The sequence below is a fragment of the Canis aureus genome, chromosome 28, assembly GCF_053574225.1.
Source record: "Canis aureus isolate CA01 chromosome 28, VMU_Caureus_v.1.0, whole genome shotgun sequence".
Taxonomy (NCBI): Eukaryota; Metazoa; Chordata; class Mammalia; order Carnivora; family Canidae; genus Canis; species Canis aureus.
The window spans coordinates 33,505,209-33,523,519 of record NC_135638.1 but is presented as its reverse complement, the minus strand read 5'-3'; the positions used below and the strand labels follow the sequence as shown (position 1 = coordinate 33,523,519).

Here is an 18,311-nt window from a genome sequence, read left to right as displayed (position 1 = left end):
CCAAGCTCGAATCGCAGCACCTCCACTGTGTGATCTTGAGCAGGGAATCCCTCTAGGCTTCTGTCCTCTCCTCTGTAAGGTGGACGTTTGTCAATCTGCCCTACTGAACTGGAGGTAGAGGCAGATAGCATCATGCAAGGAGGGTGTGGGCTCCAGACCGGCCTGCGGTCAAAGCCTGCTCTTCCATTTACTGACTATTCGACCGTGAGCAATAACTTAAGAATTGCACATGGCCAATAAATGACTATATGAAGTGTTAGCATCAGTATTATAACCTTCATAAAGATGAAGTGAGATAAATTAATTTTTAACTTTAGAGCAGTAAGTGGGAAATAGAAAACGCTCGAAGATGGTGGCTATTCTTATTGTATTATCTTTTCAGTTATGTTTTATATGAGCTATATCATGCTGATGTAGCAGAGATTTGCTTGTCCCTTGAGGATGGGGTAAAGTTATATATAGCTGTGTAACTGTTGCTACCTTGAATGCAGAGTATGAACAGCTATTTAAACCGAGCATAACAAAACTCGGGGTTAGATTTTTTTTTTCTCTTCCATTGATCTGGATTTTAACACAGCAGGCAATCACATTCCTTTTGTGACTCCCAGGTGTGACTGAGGTCTTTTGGGAATGTAAAATATACTGACAAGACAGTGAAGCACCTGTACTGTGAGGTCAGCTTCTCCTGGGGTTGCAAAAGTGAATTTGACTGTCACGACGTTTGTGTGTGTGTGTGTGTGTGTTTGCCTCTCCCTTTTTTTTTTTTTTTTTTTTAATTAATTACTGTAGAATTGCTGGTCTCTGAATTCTTTGCTCGGATTGGAGAGGAAGCATAAATGGATACCAGGACTTCAATTATACATACAGCCCTATGCAGGTTTCCCACAAAGAGCTGAGGAAAGCAGCATGCCTCTTTCTATAAACTGAAGAGGATTTGGAACCCAAGTAAAGGCATATTATTCTCTTACATTTTTTTTTTTTTAATTTGGCTTTAAAGATACACGGGACTGCAAGTCTAATGGGGTGTTCAGAAGTAAGCTTCTAGTTTTTTTGCTTTGTTACTGTAGATGCCTTGCAACTGATATATTCAATGTTTTAAATAACAAAAAAATGAAATTCAACATTGTCCCTATACTATGAGTCTCCAGATTTCACAAGATGTATTTTGGCCAGACCTATTAAGGAATAGTTCTTCAAATTTATTGGGCATTATATTTTCATCTTCTGTTTTACAGTTACTGGAGGTACAAAGCAGATTTTGGAGGGGAAAGATGCATGAATTGAGGACAAAAGTGATCTAATTAGCCCATGTAGGTGCCATAACCTCTGTTCTCTGTTTTTTTCAGTTGTTGTTGTTTTGCTGTACATAATTTTAAAAATATCATCTTTATTTATAATTTTCTTATGTCTGTTTACAATATTTTTAGTGCTGAAATATAAGCTCTTTTTCCTTTTGTTCTGCTCAGAAAAGATCCTCAGCAACTTGCCAATGCTCTCTGCATAATAGTCACTGGTTTTTCTGATCTTGTGATTAGATTTTCCTTCCAGATCCATTTCTTAACAGGAGACAATTTCTAGTGCTCCCCTGCCAGATGTGCCCTCCCCACCATCCTTCAGTGGGACCATGAGGCTCACTCCCATGCATCTTGGCACGACCCATCTAAGTCACTGACCAACTAAGGAACTGATTAGCTGAGCCTCTAAAATGTCTTTTCATTAGTATAATGTGCTTTTGTGTACAAGGAATACCATATAGGTACAAACAAATATAATACTGGTAAAAATAAATAAACATCAATGAATGGGGTAGTGAGAAAGGCACAGATGTTGGAATTATTTTTTTTTTAGTATTTTATTTATTTATTCAGGAGAGAGACAGAGAGAGAGAGAGGCAGAGACACAGGCAGAGGGAGAAGCAGGCCCCACGCAGGGAGCCCGACGTGGGACTTGGTCCCAGGATTCCAGGATCACACCCTGGGCTGAAGGCAGATGCTTGATCACTGAGCCACCCGGGCGTCACCAGGTGTTGGAATTAAGTAGAGCAAAGGTCCTATCATTTTTGGGGGAGGTGGGTTATTTAATTCCCTAAATTTTGCTTTGTTGTCTCTAAAATAGGACAATGATACCTCATCGAAATATTATGAAAATTAAGTGACTCAGTGTATGTGAAGTGCTTCTTCATTTCCTTCACATGAAAATACCAACTAAAAGAAAGAACTGGTAAGCTTATTTCCTTGCTGAGTGGTTCATCTCTTCCCATGAAGACTCTTCATAGAAACCATGCTGGTGCCAGCTCACGCTAGACTGGGTTGAGACCCACCAGGGGTAGCACCAAACCTGCAGAGGGCTGGATTTTCATTCACCATGGTCCAAAGGTCAAGAAGTGACCTACAACAAAGGCCAGATGATGCATGCATCCTGAATTATATTCAAAGTAAACATAAGCCTCGGAGAAAGAGGACTGGCAGTCCAACTGATCACTCTGATCTAGCTTAAGTTTCTGTACCAGAAACAATGGTACAGATATTGTACCAATTGTACCAATCATTGCTTTTTTTTTTCGATCATTCTAAAATGGTAGGGTGTGAACCAGAGATCTCCAAACTGTAGGCATTACATACTTGGAGATGGAATTCTTAAGATTCTATATCATGAGGCCACTGCATGTGTGTCTGACCTGATAATGCTTTACTATCCCACACATTTATTATATTTCACATCACTGTCAAAACTAACCCTGAGAACTCAGAGATTTTCACAGCCATAGTGTAAAGCAATAACATTACCTCAGTAATAACTGATTAGAAAACGTACTAACAACAAATGATATTCCCAATTAGCAACAAAAACATATGGTATCTGGGAATAAATCCAATAAAAGGACAGTAAGAACCACATGGAGAAAACTTTAAAGTGTTATAGAAAGATCTTAATAAATAAGTGAAATATAACATGTTCATGGTTAAAAAGACTATGTCACAAAGATGCCAGTCTCCCCTAAATTAATCTTATAAATTCAATGCAAATTCATTCTAGGAACCCTAATAGAATTTCTTTTGTAGAAATTGACAAGTTGGCCTTAAAATTCACATGGAAGAGTAAAAAGCCAAGAGTAGTTAAGATATTTTAAAGAACAACTTGAGAGAGTTCTCCATATCAGATAAGACAAATCACAAAGCTATAGGAGTCAGGATGGTGTGAGATAGACAAAGAGACATCCAGAACAGGGATAGTCCAGATTCATATATATATGAAAACAGAGGAGGCATTGTGACGCAGTGGAGAAAGGAGCAGATATTTGATAAATGGTTCTGATATCATTGCTTATCCATATAGGAAAAAGATCTCTTTAACACTCCAGATACAAAAACAAATTTATGATATATTAAAGACCAAAATATCTTAGAAGAAACATCATAGAAAGGAAGAATTTCTTAAATGAGGCACATAAAAAAACACTACTTATCATTAAAGCTTCTGTTCAAAAATTATACCATAAACAACTTTAAAGTAAACTATATACTGGGAGGATATGTTTTAAAAAACTATACCTGGTAGAGATTATTATTCAGAATTTATAAAGAACTTTACATGGTAATCATGCACAGACAAATCACTCAATAGAAAATGGACAAGGGAGATGAATAGGCAATTTACTGACAGGAAACCTGAATATGTTGTAAATATATGACAATCTCATCACCCACCCAGTAAATGTAAATTAAAACAATCAAGTACAGTTACATTTACACCTATCAGAATGACAAGTTTTGGCATGTGGAGAAATGAGCACTTAAATCCCATACTGCTTTTGATCATGTAAATAGGTGCAACCACATTGGAGCAAAATTTGATGATAGAGACTTAGGTTAATATGCCCAAACACTAAGATCAGAAATTCAGCTCAAAAAATATATATAATAGGAAAAATCTCTCACATGTGCTCAAGGAAATATACGCAAATACGTTTATGACAAGACTATTTTGAATACTCAACAACTGGAAACCATCTGTGTATTTCAAAAGAGATTAGATGATTCAATTAAGGTGCATTCAAGAAATGAAATAATATGCCAGAGTTAATGAATTATTATCAATATAGATAAATATTAAAGGTAACATTGAGTAAAAAAACTAAATTTTAGAACACATTTCTCAAAAAAATGTAAAAATACTACATACTGTTTATGTATGTAATAATGTATACTTATTATGTTAAGGAATAATTGGGGAGGGAGAGGAATAGAATCAGAAAAAAATACAAAAAAGCATTGAAATGTATCATTAAAGTTTTAAGTAAACCTAAGGAAGTGTGGCAAAAATTTTGTCAAAATATATTAAGGTGTGATCAAGCTCATGGTTCATATCTGTTTTAGATTTTAGATATCATATTTTTCAGTTCTAGGATTACCCTAATTTTTTTAGTTCCCATATTTCTCCTGAAATTTGTTTATCTTTTCACTTTTATAATTCTCCTTTCTAAAGATTTTCTTACATATATCCTGATTACTTTTAAAATCTTCTCCAAGTAATTTTAATATTTGGGTTGTCTGTCAGATTTTTTTTCTCTTGGTGAGTCACTGTCCCAACAATTAAATTATTAGCATATATTTTTCAGGAAAAGGAACCATAGTTCCTTGGAGTAGTGAAAGTAAAAATATGCTCAATTAAAAAACGACAATGAAAAGAAAAAAAAAAAAACAAAACAAAAAACAAAACAAAACAAAACAAAAAAACGACAATGACGAAGCTTGCTGAAAGGATCTGGGAGCCAATATGAAGGAGTTTCCAGTGGGCAAAACTGGAACAATTTGAGTAACAAAATAATGATCTTTTGGATTATAACTCATAAAATAGGGGTGCCTGGGTGGTTCTCAGTCAGTTAAGCATTTGCCTTTGGCTCCAGGCATGATCCTGGGGTCCTGGGATAGAGCTCTCCGTCAGGCTCCCTATTTAGTGGGGAGTCTGCTTCTCCCTGTCCCCCTGAAGTTCCCCCTGCTTGTGCTAGTTCTGTCAAATATATAAATAAAATATTTTAAAAAAACCTTATAAAATAAAACAAGCATCCATGAGTTCATGCTGATATAAATAAATAATTGAATAAATAGGTGCATGGGAGAAAAGAGAAAGTTCTTTCTTACAGAAGAATTTTAATTAATATATGTAGAAGGTATGAAAGAAATATAAAAATTAACTTGGGGCAAATACCACAATGATAATTGCTACAGGGAGGATACACCCATTGATATAAAATGAGCATTTTAGGAGAAACAGTATGCATAGTCTTAATGTATTTCTCACAAAGTTTCATCAATTATAGAAAGAAAAATAGTATGGGGCACCTGGGTGGCTCAGTCAGTTAAGCATTTGACTTAATTTCAGCTCAGATCATGATCTCAGGGTCATGAGATGGAGCCCCACATGTGGCTCCATGCTCAGCATAGAGTTTGCTTGAAATTCTCTCTCTCCCTCTCTCTCTGCCCCACCCCATGCTTGCTCTCTCTTTTTATTATTATTATTTTTTAAAAGATTTTATTTATTTATGAGAGACACAAAGAGAGAGAGAGGCAGAGAGACAGGCAGAGGGAGAAGCAGGTCCCACGCAGGGAGCCCAACATGGGACTTGGTCCCAGGATTCTAGGATCACACCCTGGGCCGAAGGCAGCGCTAAACCACTGAGCCACCCAGGCTGCCCTCACTCTCTCTTTTAAATAAATAAATGGAAAAAAAAAAAAGTAACTTTAGAGTAGAGAAACCCAGCAGACGCTGTCTTAATCCAATGATCAAGAATAACAGCCTCAGAAATAAGATATACTGACATCACATATCACTGATATGATGCAATAAAAATGGCTAAAATCACTTCTGTACCATTTTTGCATAAAATGCATAATCTCAATCTAATCGTGAGAGTACATTGGATAAACCTAAACTGAGTACCAAAATGATAGAACAACATTTGTCAAAAGTGTCAAGGTCAGAAAAGATAAGGAAAGACTGGGGATTGGAGGAGATAAAAAGACAGTTTAAAGTATCGTGGGATTCTGGATTGGATCCTGGAACTGAAAAGGACATCAGTGGAAAAAATGATGAAATTTGAATAACACCTGGTTTGAAGTTTAGTAATAGTATAGTACCAATGTTAATCTAGTTTTGATCATTATACTATGAGTATCCAATATATTAGCATTAGTAGAAGGTGGACAAAGTGTATATGGGAACTGTCTGCTATCTCTACAACTTTTCCATATTTCTAAAACTATTTCCAAATAGTTTTAAAGTTACCAGCATATCACTTTGACTCTGTGGAGACTCATTTTTCACTGTTAGGGTGGATGTATTCCAATTTTGCCCTGAGTTGTAAGGAGTTGGTCCTTAGTCTTGAAATTAGCACTAGTGTTTCCCAACATGTATTTGAACTGTAGCTATAAAATAGTAAACCTGCCCTTCCTCCTAGCATGTGGCCTTTTTGGAGTTTAACTAAAAAGTCTGAGTGTTACTAAGTCCTTCTAACGTGGTGAGGCTTGAACTCTCAACTCCATCTCTGTGACATCAGGCAGCTGCTGCTCACAGCTGGGCTCCTCCAATCCTCTGCTCATACATGAAGTTCAAAGATAGCAAAGAATTCAAGAGGAATTCAAGTGCAGATGTTAGGGCTGTCCTCTCCGCTGCATCCTTTTCTCTGGGATTTCCTGCTTACATTTCGTACTGCTCTGACAACCTTGAATTCTGACCTGACTCTTCAGTCTACTGTGATGGCTGCATTCTGCTTGAGTATTTGCCCGTGTGCTATGGTGAACTGTGTGTATGTGTTGGGGATGGGGGTGTTGGAGAGATGTGTGTCTCTTCTAGCTTCTGCCTAGGTTTGGTTGTTGTCTTCCACTATCTTAAAGCTGTTGTAGTTTTATGTTTTCTCCAGAGTTTAAAATTGTCATTGAAAGAAGAGGTAGTCTGAGATAAGCTACTCTATCAGTACGAAGACACTAGTGTGTAATAAACCTTTTAAAAATATTTTATTTATTTATTCATGAGAGACACACAGAGAAAGGCAGAGACACAGGCAGAGGGAGAAGCAGGCTCCCTGTGAGGAGCCAGATACATGACTCAATCCCAGGACCCACCCCGGGATCACACCCTGAGCCAGAGGAAGACGCTCAACAACTAAGCCACCCAGGTGCCCCTGTAATAAAATTTTTTTAAAGATTTTATTTATTTATTCACGAGAGACACAGAGACAGAGAGGCAGAGACACAGGCAGAGGGAGAAGCAGGCTCCACGCAGGGAGCCTGACATGGGACTCGATCCTGGGACTCCAGGATCACGCCCTGGGCTGAAGGCGGCGCTAAACCGCTGAGCCACCCGGGCTGCCCTGTAATAAAATTTGTAATGCCTAAATAGTCTTATAGTATAAATATTTAAAACAATAGAATTAGTATTGGTCTGTCCGCAAGTCTTAATTAAAGGTTTTTCAGAACCTTCATGGCCATATCAGGGCAAAAATGTAAGACAGCCTTAATTTTTTTTTTTCTTTTGATTTTTTTTTTTCCTTCGCCTTATCACCTTCCTATAATCACCTTTCCTTCATGGCAGAGATTCCTGGTCTTACTTTTATTGTTTTTTTAAAATATTTTTTTATTGGAGTTCGATTTGCCAACATATAGTATAACACCCAGTGTTCATCCCGTCAAGTGCCCCCCTCAGTGCCTGTCACCCAGTCACCCCATCCCCTGCCCACCTCCTCTTTCACTATCCCTTGTTTGTTTCCCAGAGTTAGGAGTCTCTCATGTTCTGTCTTCCTCTCTGATATTTCCCACTCATCCTCTCCTTTCCCCTATAATCCCTTTCACTATTTTTTATATTCCTCGTATGAATGAAACCATATAATGTTTGCCCTTCTCTGATTGACTTAATTCACTCGGCATAATACCCTCCAGTTCCATCCCTGTCGAAGCAAATGGTGGGTCTTACTTTTAGATACTCCTTCAGGACTCCATTGAGTTTCAATTGATTATCAATTTATCCAGTGCCTTCTTTAGTTGCCAACACAAATACTTATTGAATGAAAAGATAAAGGAAGGAAAGAAGAAAGGAAGGAAGGAAAAAAAGAAGGAAGGATCTCTTACTTTAGTATTATATATTATATTATATATATATTATATTTATTATATTATATAATATTATACTACTTGTGGTGTCTTCCCTAGAATATTAGCAACATAAGCACAGAAACTTTGGTCCCCCCTGTCCTCCAAATGCTGTATTTCCAGTGTTTGGAACTGTAGAGCTCAGTAAGAGCTCAGTAGATACTTGTTGAATGAATAAATGAATTTTCACAACAGTCCTGCAGGGCTACTATTTTTTATTCTCATTACACAGAGAGCAAAACTAAAGATCAGGAAAATAAACTAGGCAGTCATAAAATAAGTGGCAGATCTGGATTAAACTGCAGATGTTCTAAAGGGCTCAGGGTGTGAAATATGGCAGACAATGTGGACAGCAAGAAACTACCAGGATGGTAAAACAGCCCCTGGATCTCAGAAGGCTCAGCCTGGTTGAGCTAATTTATGTGAAAATAAGAAACAACAGAGAGCTTCAAGGCAGATTATATGCTTATGATCAGCATTTAAATGTAATATTGGGAGATGTGGAAAAATGTGACTGCTATAGAATTTGATGAGGAAACGTACAAAGATATATAAAGCAACAAAACCGAATATTCCAATGCTCCTCTTTGTCCAGGGAGATGGTGTTGTACTAGTTGCCCCTCCATTAAGAGTTGGCTGAAACAAAGAATTTATTGTGTATGGAAAATGGGAGACTTTGTATGATTGCCTCTTTTGAAGACATTCAGAAGAGAAACCTGCATAAATTTTGATATTAAGAAATGACCAAGGACTCTAACTCTTGAAATGACTCCATTTGCATATAACTCAAAAATCCTTAAGCTAAAGGACATTTTTATATTTTTCCAATCCTTTCAAAAAATGGGATCATAAGGATATAGAAAAAAACCCCAAAACCCAAAAAACAAAACAAAACAAAACAAACCCATTTCTTCTATGCCCATTTCTTCTTCTGGAACAGTAGAAAATGGAAGTGGAAACAGGGGAGGATGCTCAGCCTGGGGTGTGGAGGAGGACGAAGGATGATATGGTAGGTGGGCAGTTTTGCTCAGTGGCCACTCACGATGCTTCCAAGGCACTTCTTTTTGAGGTCAGCCTGACTGCCCTTTACTTCAAATCATGTTCTAGGCTAGCAGCATTTATATGATAATGGTTAGTGAAAATGGAGCCAAGTTAATCCCCCTCTTCCACCAGCTCCTGCTTTGTGAATTTGCTTCCTGAGATCCTAGATCTGATAGTGAAATCGTAAAGGAAAGCACCAAAGAGGCTAGGAACTAAGTGACATCAGCATATCTGTGCTCATTTTTATTGTACAGAATTCCACAAATCAGAATAACTCATTTAGGGCAGGCTATTCTCTAGAATATTCTCTGTGCTTGACTCCTGAGAGGATCCATACTGGTAAGACAGTTGGGAAGCAGTTATAAATAATTTCATTGTAAAGACCAAGAAAACTAAAATGCAATGCATTTCAGATATTAGCCAGGTAACACATGACATCTCTCCAGCAGACAGAAGAGATGTCCTTTTCGAAAGCATTTGAAGAAATTGCTCAGGAAATGCTCCATGAAGATACTTTTTCTTAAATCTTTTTATGGACCTATCACCAAAATGTGTGGTGGATTCGGGTATTTTAAATTCTGCAGTTAGTGGGGACATGAGCAAACAATTTTGTTTTGATTTGTTACTACATACAGTCCAAATGTATTGAGAAAGATGTCTGGTAACATGAAATGGGTCTGCTCTGGGTTGTGTGTAATATCTTGCTGATATCGTGCCTCAAACAGAAAAGCAATATGTAGAAAAATAAATACTTGAGAATACTGGCCTTCTCCCTCCATGTTCATAAATAGGATATTTGTGACTTGACTGATGACGCTCTAAGATATTTGCCTCAATCCACGAAGTCTGACACCACCTCACTGTGTCGAAAATTGCTTTCCCAACTTCTCACCGCTTTTGCCAATTTTGCAACTCAAAGTTGTGGAAAAATGTGAGTGTGTTTTTTATTTTTTTAGAGTGTTTGAAATCTATGTAAGCCAGATGTCATTTCCATTAGCTATTTTGCAAGGTTCTTTCTTTTAACTCACAGAAGTAAATACACCAACTGTAAAAGTGAGACAGTTTGCACAGTGAGCTTTTCTTTCTTCCTCGTGGATCTGGGGGGCACACACGTAAGAGGGTCCAGGCCCCCTCTAAGCGAGGGCAGGACCACTTGGTGAAACTGCGGAGTGTGAGCCTCCCCTCTAAATGCAGCAGTGGCCACTCACTCCTGGCGGGGGTGTTGTTATTCTAGAACATGGGCTTGGTATTGCTAGATTTAAAAAAGAAAAAACCTAGAAATCTGAGTTTTCATAGAAACTTCTCAATTTTCAAATGTCAGAAACTAATTAAAATTTTTAAATACACAAACAAGACACAAGACCCATTGTGCCAGCCGTTAAATAAAATCCAGCAGGTGTTCAATGTTGGGTATGTTGGGTCGGGTGCCAGACAGCCAGTCCCTCCAAAGAAGGTTCTAGAAGAGGCAGCAGACTCCCCTGCTCTTAAAGTTCACCTGTTTTTAATATATTTGTGAAAGAAAGACAGTGTCATACTTGCTATGGAGATGTTTCCTGGCTACTTCCTTCCTACCCAGCAGGACCCACTCCCCAGAGCTCCTGGTTATTAGCCAGCTCGAGAAGACTGCTAAGTCCCTGGGGATAGCTGAACCTGGATGGATGTGAGGCTGCCCCAGTCTTTGTTCTTGCTTCCTTGACCCTCCACATTGTTAAAGCACCCCCTGCTCACTATTACATGACACCTGATTATCCTGGAGAGAGGCAACTAGCTAAAGAGTTTAGGCTTTAGAAGGATTTTATCATCTTTATAAACTATGTATTCATATCCATGTCTTCATAATGCAAAGAATAAACACAATAAAGTTAAACATGCCATGGAATGGCCTTGCTTCCCATCCATTCTGTTCTCATTATATCCCCTTGTCATGAACTCAACATGATACCTCCCATTCAAGGAAACCCTACCCTTCCATAGGCTCCAGCTCCCCTTTTACTACTCTCCTTCAGCAAGCCAAGGGAGGTAGTGACCCGAGCGTGGATTTCCTGATGTCTGAGTTATTCTGACCAGTTACCATCCAGGGGTCAGTGTGGTGCAGATGGTGAGCGAGGAGGGGCTCATTCAGCATGATGACTCCCAGGGGGCTTGAGTGACACATATCCAAGTCAGTACAAAGCTGCAATTAGGCTTTTGCAATGCAGCTCAGGCTCCTTTGAAGATGTGCCTCTTCACCCGTCAGGGTCATCCAGGAGCTAAGTATCAAATCAAACAGCACACACACACACACACACACACACACACACACACACATCTAAGGACACGCAGTATGTCTCGGGGCAGTTAGGTCTAATCTAGGCTAAGGAAGAAAAACATTTCCCTAATTGGGATACAGTCTGGCCAGCTGGCCTCCCCACCGTGGAGGTAGGGCTCTATTACTCACGGTGGTGTTGATTCACCTTTGTTCTCCTGCCAGCTCTCCATCGCCTCCAGGTCTAGTGGGGAATAAAAAATGGGATTCATTAAAGGCAGCCTACCCATTAACTTCTTAATGTCTGTCAGTCTGTTGGAAAAAACCCAGAAGAGACTTTGAAATTATTTTATTTTATTTTTTATCCAATGGGGTCAAATTTTTGTAAGGGCTTTCTGTAATCTTTGTACAAAAAGATCATTTCTAAATAACCCCTAAGTGTTGAAGAAGGGGTGGGCAGATGGTTGTGAATTTGGTTACTCTAAAAAGCTGAATACAAATCCCTCATCAATAGGAGAAGAATCAAGATCATGTGTGGGAAATTCTGACTTTTTCATTTGCCTTTGCATTTTCCCCCACTAGTTTTTCAGGGTTTTTTTGTTTTTGGTTTTGGTTTTGGTTTTGGTTTTGGTGTTGATTTTGCTTTTTTAGAGAGAGAAAGTGTGCATGCAAACAGGGGTTGGGGGCAGAGGGAGAGGCAGAGAATCTCAAGCAGACTCTACACTGAATGCAGGGTTGGTATTGCTAGATTTAAAAAAGAAAAAACCTAGAAATCTGAGTTTTCATTGAAACTTCCAACTCAGGGCTCTACCTCACCACTCTGAGATCATGACCTGAGTTGAAACCAAGAGTCCAACATTTAACCGACTGAGCCACTCAGGGTCCCTTTCTCCCACCAGTTTTAGGGTCAGAATCTTTCAGCATTAGTAAGATAATAATTTCTGGGAAATGACTGATACAAGTTGTATTAGGAATTGAGATGTATGTGTCACATGACATGCACACATGTATTTTGCACCAATAATGAAAATGCACAACTTCATTTCTTTTCTCTTTGTGGTCAGTGAGAATGATCACTGAATATGCCCTTAACTTTCTAATGTTGGGTCTTTTTAAAAAATTTTTTTAAAAGATTTTATTTATTTATTCATGACAGAGAGAGAGAGAGAGAGAGAGAGAGACAGGCAGAGGGAAGCAGGCTCCGTGCAGGGAGCCTGAGGTGGGACTTGATCCCCGGTCTCTAGGATCACATCCTGGGCTGAAGCAGCGCTAAACTGCTGGGCCACCGGGGCTGCCCCTAATGTTGGGTCTTATATATTTCTAGTAAGGTAGGAACCGTTTTATTTTTTGTAAATTTCAAAAGCTTCCCTCTCTGGGATAGATGAGGAAGACTGGATTTCTATGGCCAAAGCAAACATTGTGAACTGAATAGTTTTGACACAGTGGCCTCTCAATCATTGTTTGCACTGTAGACACTGTGGCTAGGACAGAGGGGAAATGCATGTGCCTGGGTTCAGGAAGACTAACATAAATCCTAGCTCTGCCCTTGTTGGCTGGAGGAACTTGGACAATCTAATTGTTAAAGTTTGGGCTTCTCAGGAAGCAGCCTCGGAGACAGATGGTTAGTGTTCGAGTGTTTACTAGGGAACAGCACTGGAAAGGACAGCTCTGGAAAGGACGAGAAGGAAGCAGTTTGGGCAGAAGGGAATTTGAGCTTCGAGATCTATCTGATAGCCCCAACCACCCTACTGGGAACTCTGGAACTAAGATGTCCCTACAGATTGATGCTGGGCTTTGCTACCTCTAACTCCTTGGACACAGGCTACCTACCGGGAGGGGTGTGATCTGGGGGAGGCAGCTCTCCACAGTTTGAGGCTAGCCCTGAAGGGGATGACAGCACTTCAAACGGCTGGGGGCAAGTCCTTTCTTGAAGATGGACCTGGGAAGGGAATCTTTGTCCATCTCACTTGACTTCTCTGACCTTCAGTTTTCTTGTAAGTACTCCATGGAGATTGAATGCGGTAATGACTGTAATCCACATAGCACAGTGCTTAGAACTTTCTAACCTCGCGACGGACATTCATTCTCGTTGTTATTACTCAAAGGGCTGTGGTTGAGACAACTAATTTCAAAGTGCTTGTTCATACAAGAAAGGGGGGCATTCTTTTAATGCTTTCCACATCACGAGGTAGATATCCCTAGGCACATCTTACAGGGCAACAGCTTCTTGAATTTTGTTTTGTTTGGAGACCAAAATTCTAAGGTGCAGTAGCTTCAGCGAAATGGGGAGGATGGTGTCATATAAAGACACAAGGATACTGGAATGTCTGACAGGACCATGGACAAGAATGCAGAGGGATACTGTGAACAACAAGCACAGGAAGACATGGGGGTTATGTGACATCTTCATCTCTGCTTGTCCAAGTTACCACTTCTGACAACACATCGATATGGGCTATTTTCCACCTCTCGTGTCTGGCAGATCACCTTCCTCACTCTTTTGATCTTGCAAGGCCATAAACTGTTCTGACAACATCCAGGCTTTACGTATCCAACGGTTCTGAGTCAGGTATCTAGCCCTGGACTAATCAAGAGCGGCCAGGATCACATTGTCATGTGGCTCCCTCTGCTTCCCACGCTGCGTGGTTAGGTCAAGGGGGGCAGTGGACTTTCAAGAAAAAGGCCTGATAAAACATTAGGTGGCCACTGGATCCAGAAAGCTGGAAAAACTACTTTTCTTGGATGTTAACCTTAGGAGAAAAAACAATATGGATTATTGGAGAAAAGCAGGTTATGAACCAGAGGGTAACAAGTTGTCTGTTGGCAGAAAAAATCATCACTACGTTTGTTTTTTAAGTCGTTTGTGGGAAAAGAGAACCGTGGTGGTGGGTTGCTCTGGAAATCTGTCTAATCGTTTCATGTTACAGTTCCAATCTGGAATTGATGGGGATATACTGGGTGCACATTCACTGACATTTTATTTTTAGAGGATTAAAGACAGACAGCCAACATCTCACTTTTACTTCCTTTGACCTTGTACCGTATCATTCCTCACAGTGAAGAGATGAATTCGGTCAGAATATTAGAACTTGAGTGATATCATTTTGTTTACAGGGGTTTAGGGATAGAATGTTCCAAAAAAATGTTTTATCAATCATATGCAATATTGGACTAAATGAGACTAAAAGAGATGCATTAAGCATAGTGCACATGCCTTCGAGATGTTTTGCATACTCTTTCTGCCAGAATAATCAGCTTTGATGAGAATTTGATCTTCCCATTGTCATTTTCACTCTGAATAGTTTCTAACGGGAAGCATTCAGTGCAACAGCAGTTTATAAAAAGTGCTTCATAAGCTCTAAAATAACTTTGTTGTCTCAGTTGATTTAGTATCTCTGCCAGCTCCAAAGGCTCACCTGAGTTGTTATGTTCACATCGAGTTTCTGAGGCTAAGGGGAGCTTCTAAAGTCTGCATTTTCGGGGACCGAATAACTATTCTCTCTTCTGTTTTCAGCTACATACATATGCCAACATAATAATCTGAATGTCTTAGAAATTGTCAAAAATTAAAGAGACAAATGAAAGAATTTTGAAGATGTTTCTGCCTGCATCCAACAGCCAATCATTACTTTGGATCCATTTTCTCTCTCTGACAAGCAGCGTGGCCCCACTTGGGGGTCAGACATACTTGGGTTTGAATTCTGGCAGAACCACTTACCGGAGCTCTGGTCTTTCACAAGAGGCTCTCTTCTCAAACAGTAAATGTCCCTGCATCCTTCACAGCTTCAGCAGCTTCTTCATCTTCTGGGAACCTGGTCATAACTTTTTGTCTGCAAGCCAGCTTTTTCTGGGAACATTTCCCCTGAAGCCTTCTCAAAAAAAGGCTGATTTTCTTTTCTTATATCCCAATTGCTTTAGATGTTGCCCTTGCTGCCTTACCCCCAAACAGTGTCATTTCCAGACCATCAGGTCCATTTTTCTTTTGGAAAAAAATAAGTAAAATAAAATAAAAACAATGCAGCTTCTTTGAAGCTCGCTGTCATTCACTTGAATAAGCTTCCTCTGCTTTGTAACCATCAAAATCCTGTTCATTCATTGAACACTTCAGTCCCTAGATGGCAGCCTTCTTTTCCCCCCCAAACCTTTGCCATCATCTTTGATGACTTCACCGTGCATGAAGGTGTCTTCATTCATTTTAGCTTCTCAGGTCCTAGACCATGTCATTTCCGATGATCTTGTGACATCTCCATTATGTCCACACACTCCCAAAATCGTGTCTTGGACTATATCATCACCATAAACTGTACCACATCTGAAATCTCAGATTAACTCCTCCCAATCACTGCTTCCCAGTGATTACTTCAGCTCCCATGCTTCAGTACTCCTGCAGCAACAATCTTCAACCTCACTGCAAATTTAATTCATTGAAATGCCTCAACTTTCTATCCACCGGCCCTCCCCTTGTTGTTCTTCTCCTTGTATTTTATGATTCATTATTATGATCGTTCACTTGCAAATAGTGTCACCACTGTTCCCATCCTCTGCTTTTGTCCCACCCACTTGGTAAAACTCTAACCTTGAATGAACTCAGACACCCACATTCCCATTGCCTGTATCCAAGCAGCAGAGGGTTGCTGGAGAAAATCCTCCAGGCAAGCTAGTATTATAATGCATGAATGTTCATGAGCCTCAACTGGCACCTCAGAGAGGTGAGAGAGAGTGAGAGAGAGTGAACACAAGTTGGGGTGGGGGCAGAGGAAGAGGGAGAAGCAGACTCCTGGCTGAGCAGAGAGCCTGATATGAGGCTCCATTCCAGAACTCCAAGATCATGACCTGAGCCAAAGGCAGACACTTAACTGGTGAGCCACCCAGGAACCCCGAGAATGCTTTTTTTTTTAATGATTTTTTTTCTCCAAACTTTGAGAATGGTCTTGCTACACCAAGCTAAACATTTTTAAAAATATCTCGCTTTTATTTAGTTTTTCCAATGCACTCAATGTAGTTTCATTAGAAACAAATATCTTTTCATCCTCATACTTAATGCGTGATTGTTTACGAATTTAAATAATTATTATAAATAATGTAACTGTCATAAATAGATTTGGGAACAAATACCACCATCTCTTGATGTGCATTCAAACCAGTTGGTGAGAGCATAAATGTACGTCAGGCAATGTTCTTTAACATACACAAACTCTTTGATCTCTATCATCTTTATTCCTTTCAAAAAACAGTGTATACCTTTTTCTTTAAAAAAATGTAGAGAATGAGCATTGGAATGAGGAGAAAAATATGATTTGAAAGCAGTTGCAGCAAATGAGTCATTTATTTCTAGTGGTAAAATTTAAATTGATTTGAATTAAGATGTTGTAATTAGAAGCCAATTATGTAATTAGTTTTTTAAAAAATGGACAATGGAAATTATTGAAAATGTAATAAAGTACATTATTACTTGCTTTAGTTACGTATATAAATGGCTTTTTGAAGTTTAACCAAATTAGAGCACTCTTTAAAGCTGGTGAGTACTCAGAGCTTCTTATTACATGCAGTATATTACACACATATACACAGAGTTACTTTAGGCATAATATTCATTGGAACAGATGTTTCTTATTAATACTATTAGTCAATTATGTCCATATGACATAGCAGGAGGTGGAATATGAGATCCCTTGGCACATAATATTGGTTACAAATTTTTTTTTAAAGATACAAGAAACAGAAGAAAATACAACAAAAATCTTTGACAGATTATAACTACACTTAATCTGTTAATTTCACCGCTAATCATTTTTCCCTTCAAATATTATCTCTCTGGTATTAAAACTGTTTAAAAATCAACAGTTGGGATGCCTGGGTGTCTCAGTGGTTGAGCGTCTGCCTTCGTCTCAGGGGTGATCCCAGGATCCAGGATCGAGTCCCACACCGGGCTCCTTGCAGGAAGCCTGCTTCTCTCTCTACCTATGTCTCTGCCTCTCTCTCTCTCTCTCTCTCTGTGGGTGTCTCTCATAGTAAATAAATAAAATCTTTTTTTAAAAAAATCAACACTTATCTAAAGGAGATCAAACTCAGCTATTAAGAGAGGAAGACTTTGCACTCTGTTACTGTCTGCTTTCTTAAGGATTGTGAGTTGTTAGCCGTTCATTTCCAATTAGAGGGTATTCTTTCTAATGTATGGTTAGAGAAAATGTTGTGTAAGAGCAAAGATGTAAGCAATAAGAATTCTGGTTAATATTTCTAATTGTTAAATTACTGCCATCTAAGTAGAGGTAGTTGTAGAAAATTTAGTAAAATTCTATTTAACTCTATATTTATGGGTCCTAAATTTCTGTGTGGTATCTTAAGTCAGTGGCTGGACCCACATTTCTTTACAATCTAATTTGAATTTGGGGGTGAAAAGAAAATATTTGCATTGACTTGTCTAATTCATCCTCATGCTCATTCAGGAGTATTTATCTTCCAGAATCAGTCATCACTTCTTGACTTGGCCTTTATCTTCTCTGAAAGTGAAATGCTCAGGCAGATAAACTGAAAAGGAGGTGGTTGTCCCATATTTCTATAATGATAATCTGGTGCCTATTAGCCTTTGTATTGTCCAGGATCAGGAGTGTTGACAACACATCCTACAGGATGTGGGAATGCCCCTGCACCACTTATCCTGGCATATTTACAGCAAACAAAGAAGAGAATGAGCTCTCTCTTGCAGTCAGCTTATCCTGAGTGTATCCAAAGTGGCACATGGCAAAGTAGTGTGAAGATTCTAGGACACTTTCTGCACGGTGAATGACTGTCACACACTTGTAATGGGGTTTCTTGTGCTGTCACACTGCAGAGTACTGAGTGAACCACTAAAGCCATGTATTTCTTCCCTTTTCCCTTTA

General features: G+C 39.1%; 1 long non-coding RNA gene and 1 pseudogene across 3 annotated transcripts in view; both read left to right on the top strand.

The window, feature by feature from the left end:
* LOC144300623 (uncharacterized) overlaps positions 1-18,311 on the top strand; it is a 151,951-nt gene that overhangs the window by 121,546 nt on the left and 12,094 nt on the right. The window contains exon 5 of one of the 3 annotated variants that reach the window (XR_013367400.1): positions 2,116-4,235. The exons of the other annotated variants lie outside the window; for them this stretch is intronic. This is a non-coding gene — a long non-coding RNA (uncharacterized LOC144300623). Of the gene's footprint in view, positions 1-2,115; positions 4,236-18,311 lie in introns of those variants that run through there. 3 annotated transcript variants of the gene reach the window in all.
* Positions 6,602-8,784, top strand: LOC144300127 (U6 snRNA-associated Sm-like protein LSm3 pseudogene; annotated as a pseudogene).